This window comes from Triticum dicoccoides, chromosome 4B, assembly GCF_002162155.2.
Source record: "Triticum dicoccoides isolate Atlit2015 ecotype Zavitan chromosome 4B, WEW_v2.0, whole genome shotgun sequence".
Lineage (NCBI taxonomy): Eukaryota > Viridiplantae > Streptophyta > Magnoliopsida > Poales > Poaceae > Triticum > Triticum dicoccoides.
In genome coordinates this window covers 85,610,105-85,620,642 of record NC_041387.1, presented here as the reverse complement: position 1 = coordinate 85,620,642, position 10,538 = coordinate 85,610,105, and positions in this window count along the sequence as shown.

Sequence of the window (10,538 nt, the reverse complement as noted above, 5' to 3'; positions counted from 1 at the left end):
AGAGAGGGCGGTGGGGCTGACGACGTGGCGGCGGCTGGTTGGAGCAGGAGGCGGAGGGGGTGACGTGGCGCGACGCCATTGGCCGGAGCGAGGTGGAGGGCGGACAATGTCCGGACGGGTTGGACGTGTCCGGCGGCGCGGGGAGGAGCGGGGCTAGGGTTTCGTCTGCGAAAATGGACGGGGAGGACGTTTTTATAGGTGAAGGGAGCTAGGATAGTCCAAATGGAGCACGGTTTTCGCCCACACGATCGTGATCGAACGAGCGAGAGCATGGAGGGGAGTTAGATGGGTTTTGGGCCACTTTGGAAGGGGTGTTGGGCTGCAAAGAGAGAGGGGGTTTACGGTTACCCGGTTAACCGTTGGAGTACCAAACGACCTCCAAATGGCACGAAACTTGACAGGCGGTCTACCGGTGGTATACCAAGGCCACTTGGCAAGCCTCGGTCCATTCCGAGAACGTTTAATACCCGCACGCGAAGAGAGAGAAGAGGGGGACGCTGGAGGGCATAGGAGTGCCGGATCGTGAAACGAACAACGGGGAAAAGGCTCGAATGCATGAGATGAACACGTATGCAAAATGAAATGCACATGATGACATGATAAAATGCAACACGCAAGCAAATGACATGGCAACAATGGCGAATAACTGGCAGACACCTGGCGCATCGGATTCGGGGCGTTACAACACTCCACCACTACGAGAGGATCTCGTCCCGAGATCTAGGATGGCACCGGAGGGAAAAAGGAAGAGGAAGAGAAGAGGTAAAGCTAAGATGCTTCTTTGACGAATGAGTGAAACCATGAACCTTGAGAGGTTGAGCAATATGAAAGAAAGAAAACAACGAAGATGAACAAGATTGCAAACAATCTGTTAGAAAAGAGGAACAAGGAACACCATCTGAACCTTGGAGGTTGCAAAGCTATGAATGACGAGCACAATGGACAAGAAGGAATTGAAACCACTCTGGTTGAAACTAGATGGAGAAGGAATAAGAATGATATAATTTTGACAGCACTCCGACTAATAGAAGAAGGAAAACTTGATAAGATGAAAAGAACTTGAAGAGAAGACACAACACTCCGGTTAAATGGATAAGCATGAAAAAGGACAAGATCTTGACAAAACAAGATGATTATTTAAGAGAGCAACATCACAATGCCTCCGGAAGAAAGAATAGAAGATAGATCATTGGAATAACAGATGGAGGAGAAAATGCCAACTTGTGCCACAAATAAGCTTGGAAAGCATCCTTGCAAAGAAAGATTGAATGGAGTTGTTGAGAAAATCAACAAAGAAAGAATAAGCTTGTTGTGGACTTATGGCAAACATCTCAAAATCATAAGGTGATAACCGGCCACAAACGGAAATGATTGGATAGCTGAGAAGAACGAAGAAATGCAAAACTCCACTTCAGAAGAATACGGAGACTTAATTGCACTTCGAAAGGCAAGAAGGAAAGATACTTGAACTCCTTGAACAAGAATCTTGATGAACACTTGGGAGAATGAATTTAATCATGAAGAACCACCAAGAAGAACTCCGTTGACAAGAAGGATGATGAGATAGAATGAAAGGATGAAAGAATAAGATGAGCCTTGCACTGAATTAGATGGAGGTTCCAACAAAATAGTCGAGGAAAATTGAACTCCGGAAAAGAAAAGATGAAAACACTTGGAACTAGAATTTATTCCTCACGAACAAACTCAGAAGGAAAAGATTACTCACTATGAGGAAATAAGAATAAGATTTATTGTATGCTTATCCTTCATCAATTAAATCGATGACCAGCAATGGATTTTGCATACTACTTATTCTTCTTGAAAAGGATTGAGAAGTGACATATCACAGACTTGAGAAGGTCTTCCTGAACCACCGGTAAGATTGGAAAGAACGAATGGGTATATGATAATCAAGGAAAAAGGAATCTTGAACGAACCACCGTTAGAAATCAAGATGACTGACGAAAGAGAATGAATCACCGGGAAGAATTGGAAGAACCACTAAGCTAGAGGGAATTTAGATGCACAAGAACGAAGAGATGACGAGCTGATCAAAGAATACTTGAATGAAGCACCGGGATAATTGGATAATGGGAGCTGAAAGCTTGAATGAATAATTCTGAGATGATGGGCTACGGAGAATCAATCTGAAAAGACTCTTGAATTTCTCCGGATGGATGAAAGGAATTCTCACAATTGAAAACAATTATGAGAGGATGGCCTCAAGCTAGAACCATGAATCTTGAAGAGAATGGAGCAAGATTTAAGAGAAACTCTTCTTCGGTCTTCAAATGACGACGAGAAACACCACAAAAATTGCTGAGATACTCCGGGAGAATGAAAAGCGAAGGGGGGGGGGGTTGAGCCAACAATGAAAATGATTTGAAAGCGATCTTGGAAAAAGGCATGTGACTGATGGAATCCATTCTTACGTCACACTTGAAAAGAATTTGAGAATAGCTTCGGGAAAATTAGAAGAGTCAGGTAAGATCCTGGGAAAAGACCTGTGGGTTAGGGCCCACTCAAAGATACACCGTTGAACAATTGATTGAAAGGGGGGGATTGCACCGGTTGAATTAAATGAGTTGAACGAGATAACAACCTCGAAATATCTTGAACGGATTGAGAATGGAAACACAAGTCTTCTGAGATATCTTGAGCACTCCAGAACAAATGAATAACAAGAGGTGATTGATTGAGAGGTGCACCGGCATGAGAAAGCATTTGGCACGAGGAAAAGAATATGATCAACACTGAAAACTTGAATTAATCCACCGGAGAGGAATACGAGAATGAAGATTGATGAACTTGAAGCTCGTGAGCATCTTCACGAGGGATCACCGGATCAAAACATTGATTGAAAGGAATGGAGAAACTTCGGAAACTTGATTAAGAAATATGGGTCCTTGAAGAAAAGGGTGGGAGGGTGGGAAAAACAAAGGCAACTTGGGGAAAATGGAACAAACACCGTTGAGAAAATTTAGAGTTGATCTTGCGGATGTTGAAAAGATCGGATCCACCTAAAGAGAAGCACACTGGTTGGAAAAGAATTAACATGACGACCTCAAAGATCAAAAGGATTAGTATTCACATAGCAATATGAGAACACCGTTTATGAAAGATATGGATTCAACATTTGACTTTGAAGCAACTCGAATACCACAATTGAAAACAGAACAAAGGATTTGGCTTGCAGAATAAGCCAGAAACAAACATATGATAGATCCCATATCGTATCATGTGTCTGTTGGAAAGATAAAACTAGAGCTACTTGAATTCCCATTTATAAAACTCCCGAAACTTTCTGGTTATGCAATCTGGTGTTGGGGATACAGGGGAAGCAATATATCTCACCCAAACTAACAATACCTACATCCAGCTGTATCCATCCGTCAACACATAACCAAGAAACCTCCGGAAATCGTGTACCTCAACCTTCGAAAAGCATCCGTTATACGAGTTATGGCAATACTCCCGAACTCACCCCAGTACTGGGTTATCGGGGTTATCTCACCAACAACTGCATAAAAGAGATTTTTGATGTTGGCAAAACTCAGGTATTCCAGAACTGCAACGATAAAATTGTGACGACAACACCTCGGAGCTCGACTCCCCGGGTCAAAGCCACATAAATAGACAGGAGGCACCAAGAACAATGTTCTCGTCACAAAACCATCGGAACGATTCCAAGATACCCGCGTGAACCTAAATTTTTTTTAGTGAAATTTGAGGAGAGGAAAGTCAAAACATCTACGTCAAGAGTCCTCACCAGAGTGACGAAGGGGGCTGAGGAGTAAAAAGAATCCTACTCTCCAATATATATAATCCTAAGACTCAAAATAGTTTTTTTCCTAGACTCAACAACGGCCAACAATCAAGGGGGCTCCTAGGGTCGGTCGAGGCTCTGATACCAACTTGTCACGCCCAATATGCCACCCTATCCAAAAGGAACTCGAAGGTCCCACCAAGGATAGACCCGCATATTGAAACACTTTTGCAAGGTGGATATCATTACATCAACATTACATAATAGATGGGGATACATACATATAAGGCATACAATGCCACACGAATACAATAATACATCATACATAAGAGCAACATCCGACTACGGATGAATCATAAACAGAAACTCAAACGACATCCACCCTGCTAGCCCAGGCTGCCGACCTGGAACCTATCCCCTGATCGAAGTAGCAGAAGAAGAACTCAACGCAAGCAAGCATCGCTCTCGCGTCATGACCATCGTGAAACCTGTACCTGCAACTGTTGTTGTAGTAATCTGTGAGCCACGAGGACTCAGCAATCCCATTACCATGGGTATCAAGACTAGCAAAGCTTAATAGGAAAGGAAGGGGTAAATGGTGAGGCTGCAGCAGCGACTAAGCATGATATGGTGGCTAACATACGCAAATAAGAGCGAGAAGAGAGCAAGCGAAACGGTCGTCAACTAGCAATGATCAAGAAGTGATCCTGAACTCCTACTTACGTCAAACATAACACAAAACCGTGTTCACCTCTCGGACTCCGCCAAGAAGAGACCATCACGGCTACACACGTGGTTGATGCGTTTTAATTCGGATCTGGTGTCAAGTTGTCTACAACCGGACATTAACAAATTCCCATCTGCCTATAACCGCAGGCACGGCTTTCGAAAGATTATACCCTGCAGGGGTGTCCCAACTTAGCCCATGACAAGCTCTCGCGATCAACGAAGGAATAGACCTTCTCCCAGGAAGACCCGATCAAACTCGGAATCCTAGTTTACAAGACTTTTCGACAATGGTAAAACAAGACCAGCAAAGCCGCCCGATGCGCCGACATCCTGATAGAAGCTGCACATATCTCATTCTCAGGGCAACACCGGATGAGTCAAGCTACGAGTAAAACCAGACCTCGAGTTGCCAAGAGGTGGCCCCGCAGGTTGCTCGGTTCGGACCAACACTTAGACAAGCACTGGCCCGGGGGGGCTAAAATAAAGATGACCCTCGGGTTGGCCGACCCAAGGGAAAGGATAGGTGGTGGTGAGGCAAATGGTAAAACCAAGGTTGGGCCTTGCTGGAGGAGTTTTATTCAAAGCAAACTGTTAAGGGGGTCCCATAAATCACCCGACCGCGTAAGGAACGCAAAAATCCGGGAACATAACACCGGTATGACGGAAACTAGGGCGGCAAGAGTGGAACAAAACACTAGGCAAAAGGCCGAGTCTTCCACCCTTTACCAAGTATATAGATGCATTAATAATATAAGAGATATTGTGATATCCCAACCAAAATCCTGTCCACCATGGAGAAATCTTCAACTTCACCTACAACTAGCAACGCTATAAGAGGGCTGAGCGAAAGTGGTAACATAGCCAAACAACGGTTTGCATAGGTAAGGTGTCAAAGGTTAGAGGTTCATGGCAATATGGGATGGCTCGATAAACAGGTGATAGGTAGCGCAGCAAAGCGATAGAACGAAGCAACTAGCATAGCAATGATAGTAGTGAGATCCAGGGTAGCGGTCATCTTGCCTGAAATCCCGCAAGGAAGAAGAACGAGTCCATGAAGAAGACGAACGGATGAAGCCGAACCAAGCGTAGACGAACGAATCCTCACGATCGCAACGAAACAGGAACTATCGAGAAGAAGCACACAACATAGTAAACACACGACACATGAACAAGGCATGATGCACACACGAGCATGATGCATGACAAAGCTACATGAAGCTACTCATGGCAAGAGATGATGCAAACAAGAGCAACACATCAAGGCAAGTTTAAATGAGGCCGAGAACAACATATAACACTTCCGGTAAGTCCTCATATGCATATTTCGATAGTTGGTCCAGATCTGAATAAACATTATGTTCAAGTTGTTAAACAACAAGTTAAGATGCACAACGATGATCTACACGAGATTCTAGTCAAGTTACATATGAAGTTCATTTAGTTCGGAGCTACGGTATAGAAGATATGAGCAAAACAAGTTAAACATGGCATTGATGCAAAATGCATACAAACATCAAGCAAACACCTCAAAACAAGGATGCAACATGATAATATGAAACTACATGCGAAATCAAGCAAGTTTCATATAGAGCACACTCAAAACGGAGCAACGGTTCAACACATGCACGCTATACAAGTTTAAAGGACAAGCTGCCCAAAACAGCAACTAGGCATATTGCAAGCATCAAAACAATATGCTACATCACCCAAACATAATAACAAAAGGCATGGACATGATGTACAGGTAGAGCGCAACAACACATGAACACTGAACTATCTCTAGAAGTCACTAGAACATGCTCAAACACACATGGTAAGATTGCAAGTTTTAACAATTCAGACTTTACAGAAAATAACAGCACGATGCAATGTTTAGAGCTAACAAACAACATGTTACAGGAACTTATCATGGCAAACAAAGGCATGGCATGAATCTACTAATTGCATAGATCAAAAGTCCCTTACTGACCATAAGCCAAAAGGGATCATAAAATATAATGGCACCCACATAAACATAGCAAGTTTTATTACAGATTCATACTTGGCAGGAACATAAAAATGAAGGCATGTAGATGAGCTTGTGCAACTCACTACAGAGCAATACATGGCATGGCAAGGCACCCAACAGTAAGAAGGCATGTTTGTGAAGCTAAGCAAGTCAAGTACAAGTTCATAGCATGCAAGGATCAACTATAGCAAGCTTGGCCAAATTGAATAACACGTAAACAATCTGCCAGGAAACAGAATGAAGCAAAAGTAGAGCACTAAAATGACATGCTAGACTACTTCATAATTTCAACCAGGACCATGGATGGATAGACAATAACCTCTAGTTCAAAACGCCCTTACTGAAGTATCTCAAATTATGCATGTATCTCTCTTTAGCAACATGTTTACATGGCAACATTTAACAGCAAAACAGGGACTAAAATCAGCATTAACACGATGCCTAGTTTGCATGCTTGTGCTAGTCACCACATTGATCACAAAAATACATGGCAAGCACCACTGTAAAGAAGACATAGCATAGTTCAAAACACATGTAGGAACCAACCTCATAGGATGCACACATCAATCATGGCAAAAATGACAAAAGAGCTCGTTCTGATAACAGACAACAGATAACGAAATGAAGCACTCTTGCAACAATGATTCAGGCATCTAGATGACCTCAAATGAATATGATGCAATGGAATGAAATGATGTACTCTTCGAGACGAACAATTTGACATATAATACATGCAAAACGGAGCTACGGATGCAGAGTTATGGCAGGTCAAAGTATGCAACTTTTTTACAGAAACTGGGGACTTAGTCGTTTCAGGAAAAAAACATATGAGCGTAGTATACTAAACGATGCTCTGTGCGGGTTTAGGCGGGTGGCTCACCACGTGGGCTTGGCCCAAGACGGTGCTGCAGGCTGGGGGGGTTCGGTGGCTGGGCCGGGCCTTAGGAGGCCCAAGCGGAGTTGCTCGTCCTCCTCCCGATCTCGACCAGATCGGGGAGACAGGGACGACGGCGGGGCCGAAGGCGATCGCCGGCGGGGAGCGAGGCGAGGCCGGGACGACGCCGGGGCCGGGAATGGGCAGATCGGCGGCGGGGGACCCCGGATCTGGTGGAGGCGGGGTCCGGCGACGGAGGAGCTCGGAAGTGGAGGCGGCGGGGCCACGTGGGGCTTCGCGGGGGCCGACGACGACGTCTGAGGCGGCGGGGCATGGAGAGGTCGGGCTCCGGCAAACCTCCGGTGGCCGGAGCTGCGCGCCGGCGGCGGGGAAGCGGCGGGCGAGGCGGCGGCGATGCGGCTCCGACGAGGCGCGGCCGAGACGGGCGGCGCGGGTGGCCGACGGGCTCGGGCGGGCCGAGCGCGGGCCCCGCGGGCCGCGGCGGGCGCAGGGGAGAGAGAGGGCGGCGGGGCTGACGACGTGGCGGCGGCTGGTTGGAGCAGGAGGCGGAGGGGGGTGACGTGGCGCGACGCCATTGGCCGGAGCGAGGTGGAGGGCGGACAATGTCCGGACGGGTTGGACGTGTCCGGCGGCGCGGGGAGGAGCGGGGCTAGGGTTTCGTCTGCGAAAATGGACGAGGAGGACGTTTTTATAGGTGGAGGGAGCTAGGATAGTCCAAATGAAGCACGGTTTTCGCCCACACGATCGTGATCAACGACCGAGAGCATGGAGGGGAGTTAGATGGGTTTTGGGCCACTTTGGAAGGGGTGTTGGGCTGCAAAAGAGAGGGGGTTTACGGTTACCCGGTTAACCGTTGGAGTACCAAACGACCTCCAAATGGCACGAAACTTGACAGGCGGTCTACCGGTGGTATACCAAGGCCACTTGGCAAGCCTCGGTCCATTCCGAGAACGTTTAATACCCGCACGCGAAGAGAGAGAAGAGGGGGACGCCGGAGGGCATAGGAGTGCCGGATCGTGAAACGGACAACGGGGAAAAGGCTCGGATGCATGAGATGAACACGTATGCAAAATGAAATGCACATGATGACTTGATAAAATGCAACACGCAAGCAAATGACATGGCAACGATGGCGAATAACTGGCAGACACCTGGCGCATCGGATCCGGGGCGTTACAGTGTTCTGTCTTTTTTCTATTTTGGGCTTGTTGAGTTATGCCCTTAGCAGAACCTTTGTACTTGTTCGTGAGACTTGGGTGTGTGCGTGTGTGTGGACTTGTTTCTGTATGTGTGCTCTCTAGCGGTTTGCTTTATCTATAAAGTGGGGCGAAAGCCTTTTTCGGTAATATAAGAACATTTTTGACACTACACTAGTGTCAAAAACGTTCTTATATTTTGGGACGGAGGGAGTATCATATTTCCCTGTTCATGATAATCGTTTATTATCCATGCTAGAATTGTATTGATCGGAAACTCAGATACATGTGTGCATACATAGACAACAATGTGTCCCTAGTGAGCCTCTACTAGACTAGCTTGTTGATCAAAGATGGCTAAGGTTTCCTAACCATAGACATAAGTTGTCATTTGATAACGGGATCATATCATTAGGAGAATAATGTGATGAACAAGACCCAACCATAAGCATAACATTTGATCGTATTAATTTATTACTACTGCTTTCTTCATGTCAAGTATCTATTCCTAAGACCATGAGATCATGCAACTCCCTGACACCGGAGGAATGCCTTGTGTGTATCAAACATCACTTCGTAACTAGGTAATCATAAAGTTACTCTACAGGTATCTCCGAGGGTGTCTGTTGGGTTGGCACGGATCAAGACTGGGTTTTGTCACTCCATATGACAGAGAGGTATCTCTGGGCCCTCTCGGTAATACAACATCACAAGAAGCTTGCAAGCAATGTGAATAAGGAGTTAGTCGGGGGATCTTGTATTACGGAATGAGTAAAGAGACTTGCCAGTAACAAGATTGAACTAGGTATGGAGATACCGACGATCGGATCTCGGGCAAGTAACATACCGCTAGACAAATGGAACTGCATACGAGATTGATTGAATCCTTGGCATCGTGGTTCGACCGATAAACATCTTTGTGGAATATGTGGGAACCAATATGGGCATCCAGGTCCCTCTATTGGTTATTGACCGGAGAGGTGTCTCGGTCATGTTCACATGATTCTCGAACCTATAGGGTCCGCACGCTTAACGTTCGGTGATGCTAGAGTAGTATTGAAATATTCACGTTGGTGGCTAAATGTTGTTCGGAGTCCCGGATGAGATCCCAGACGTTATGAGGAGCTTCGGAATGGTCCGGATAAAGATTTATATATGGGAAGTCATATTTTGGCTACCCGAAAAGTTTCAGGTCTTACCGATATTGTACCGAGAAGCTTTCAAAAGGTTCTGGAAGGTTCTAGAAGGTTCTGAAGGGTTTTAGAGGAGTTCGGAAGGATCCCTGCAGCACCTAGGGCGTGCATGGGCTATAGGGGGCGTCCTAGCCTCATCGAGCTTACCAGCCCCCTAAGAGCATATCCAACAGCCGCCCAACGCATCGCGCGCTAAAAACTACTTTGTCGCGCGCGCTTCGCCTGGTTTTGCGCGGCCTGCAGCGCTGGCTCCAACAGCCGGGCTAAAATGCAACACGCACGCGCTGCTCCAGCAGCGTGCAAAAAATGTAGCACACGCGACTCGCCGGGGCATTGCATATATTGCATTTTGGACACAAATGGATTTCAAATATTCAAAATGCAATGAACATGACATATAAATTTCACACAAACAAGTTGATGAATAAAAGTTCATGCCCACAAGTTCATCCAACCAAGTTCAAAGTGCAAACCAAGTTCATGACACAAACGAAAGACACATCAAGCCTCGTCCTCGTCTTCGTCCTCATCTTCGGAAGATGATTCTTCCTCCTCCGAAGATGATTCTTCCTCATCATCATCATTGTCATGCACTGCATCACATGAAGCTCGGACGGTGTTGGCAAGATCTTCAACGGCATCTCCATGGGAAGGTGTGTGAGGCACACCGGAAGACATTCCACCCATGGTGGCCGGAGGTGGACCCATGCCTCCCATGAGAGAAGCAAAACTCATGCCTCCCATGGCGGCC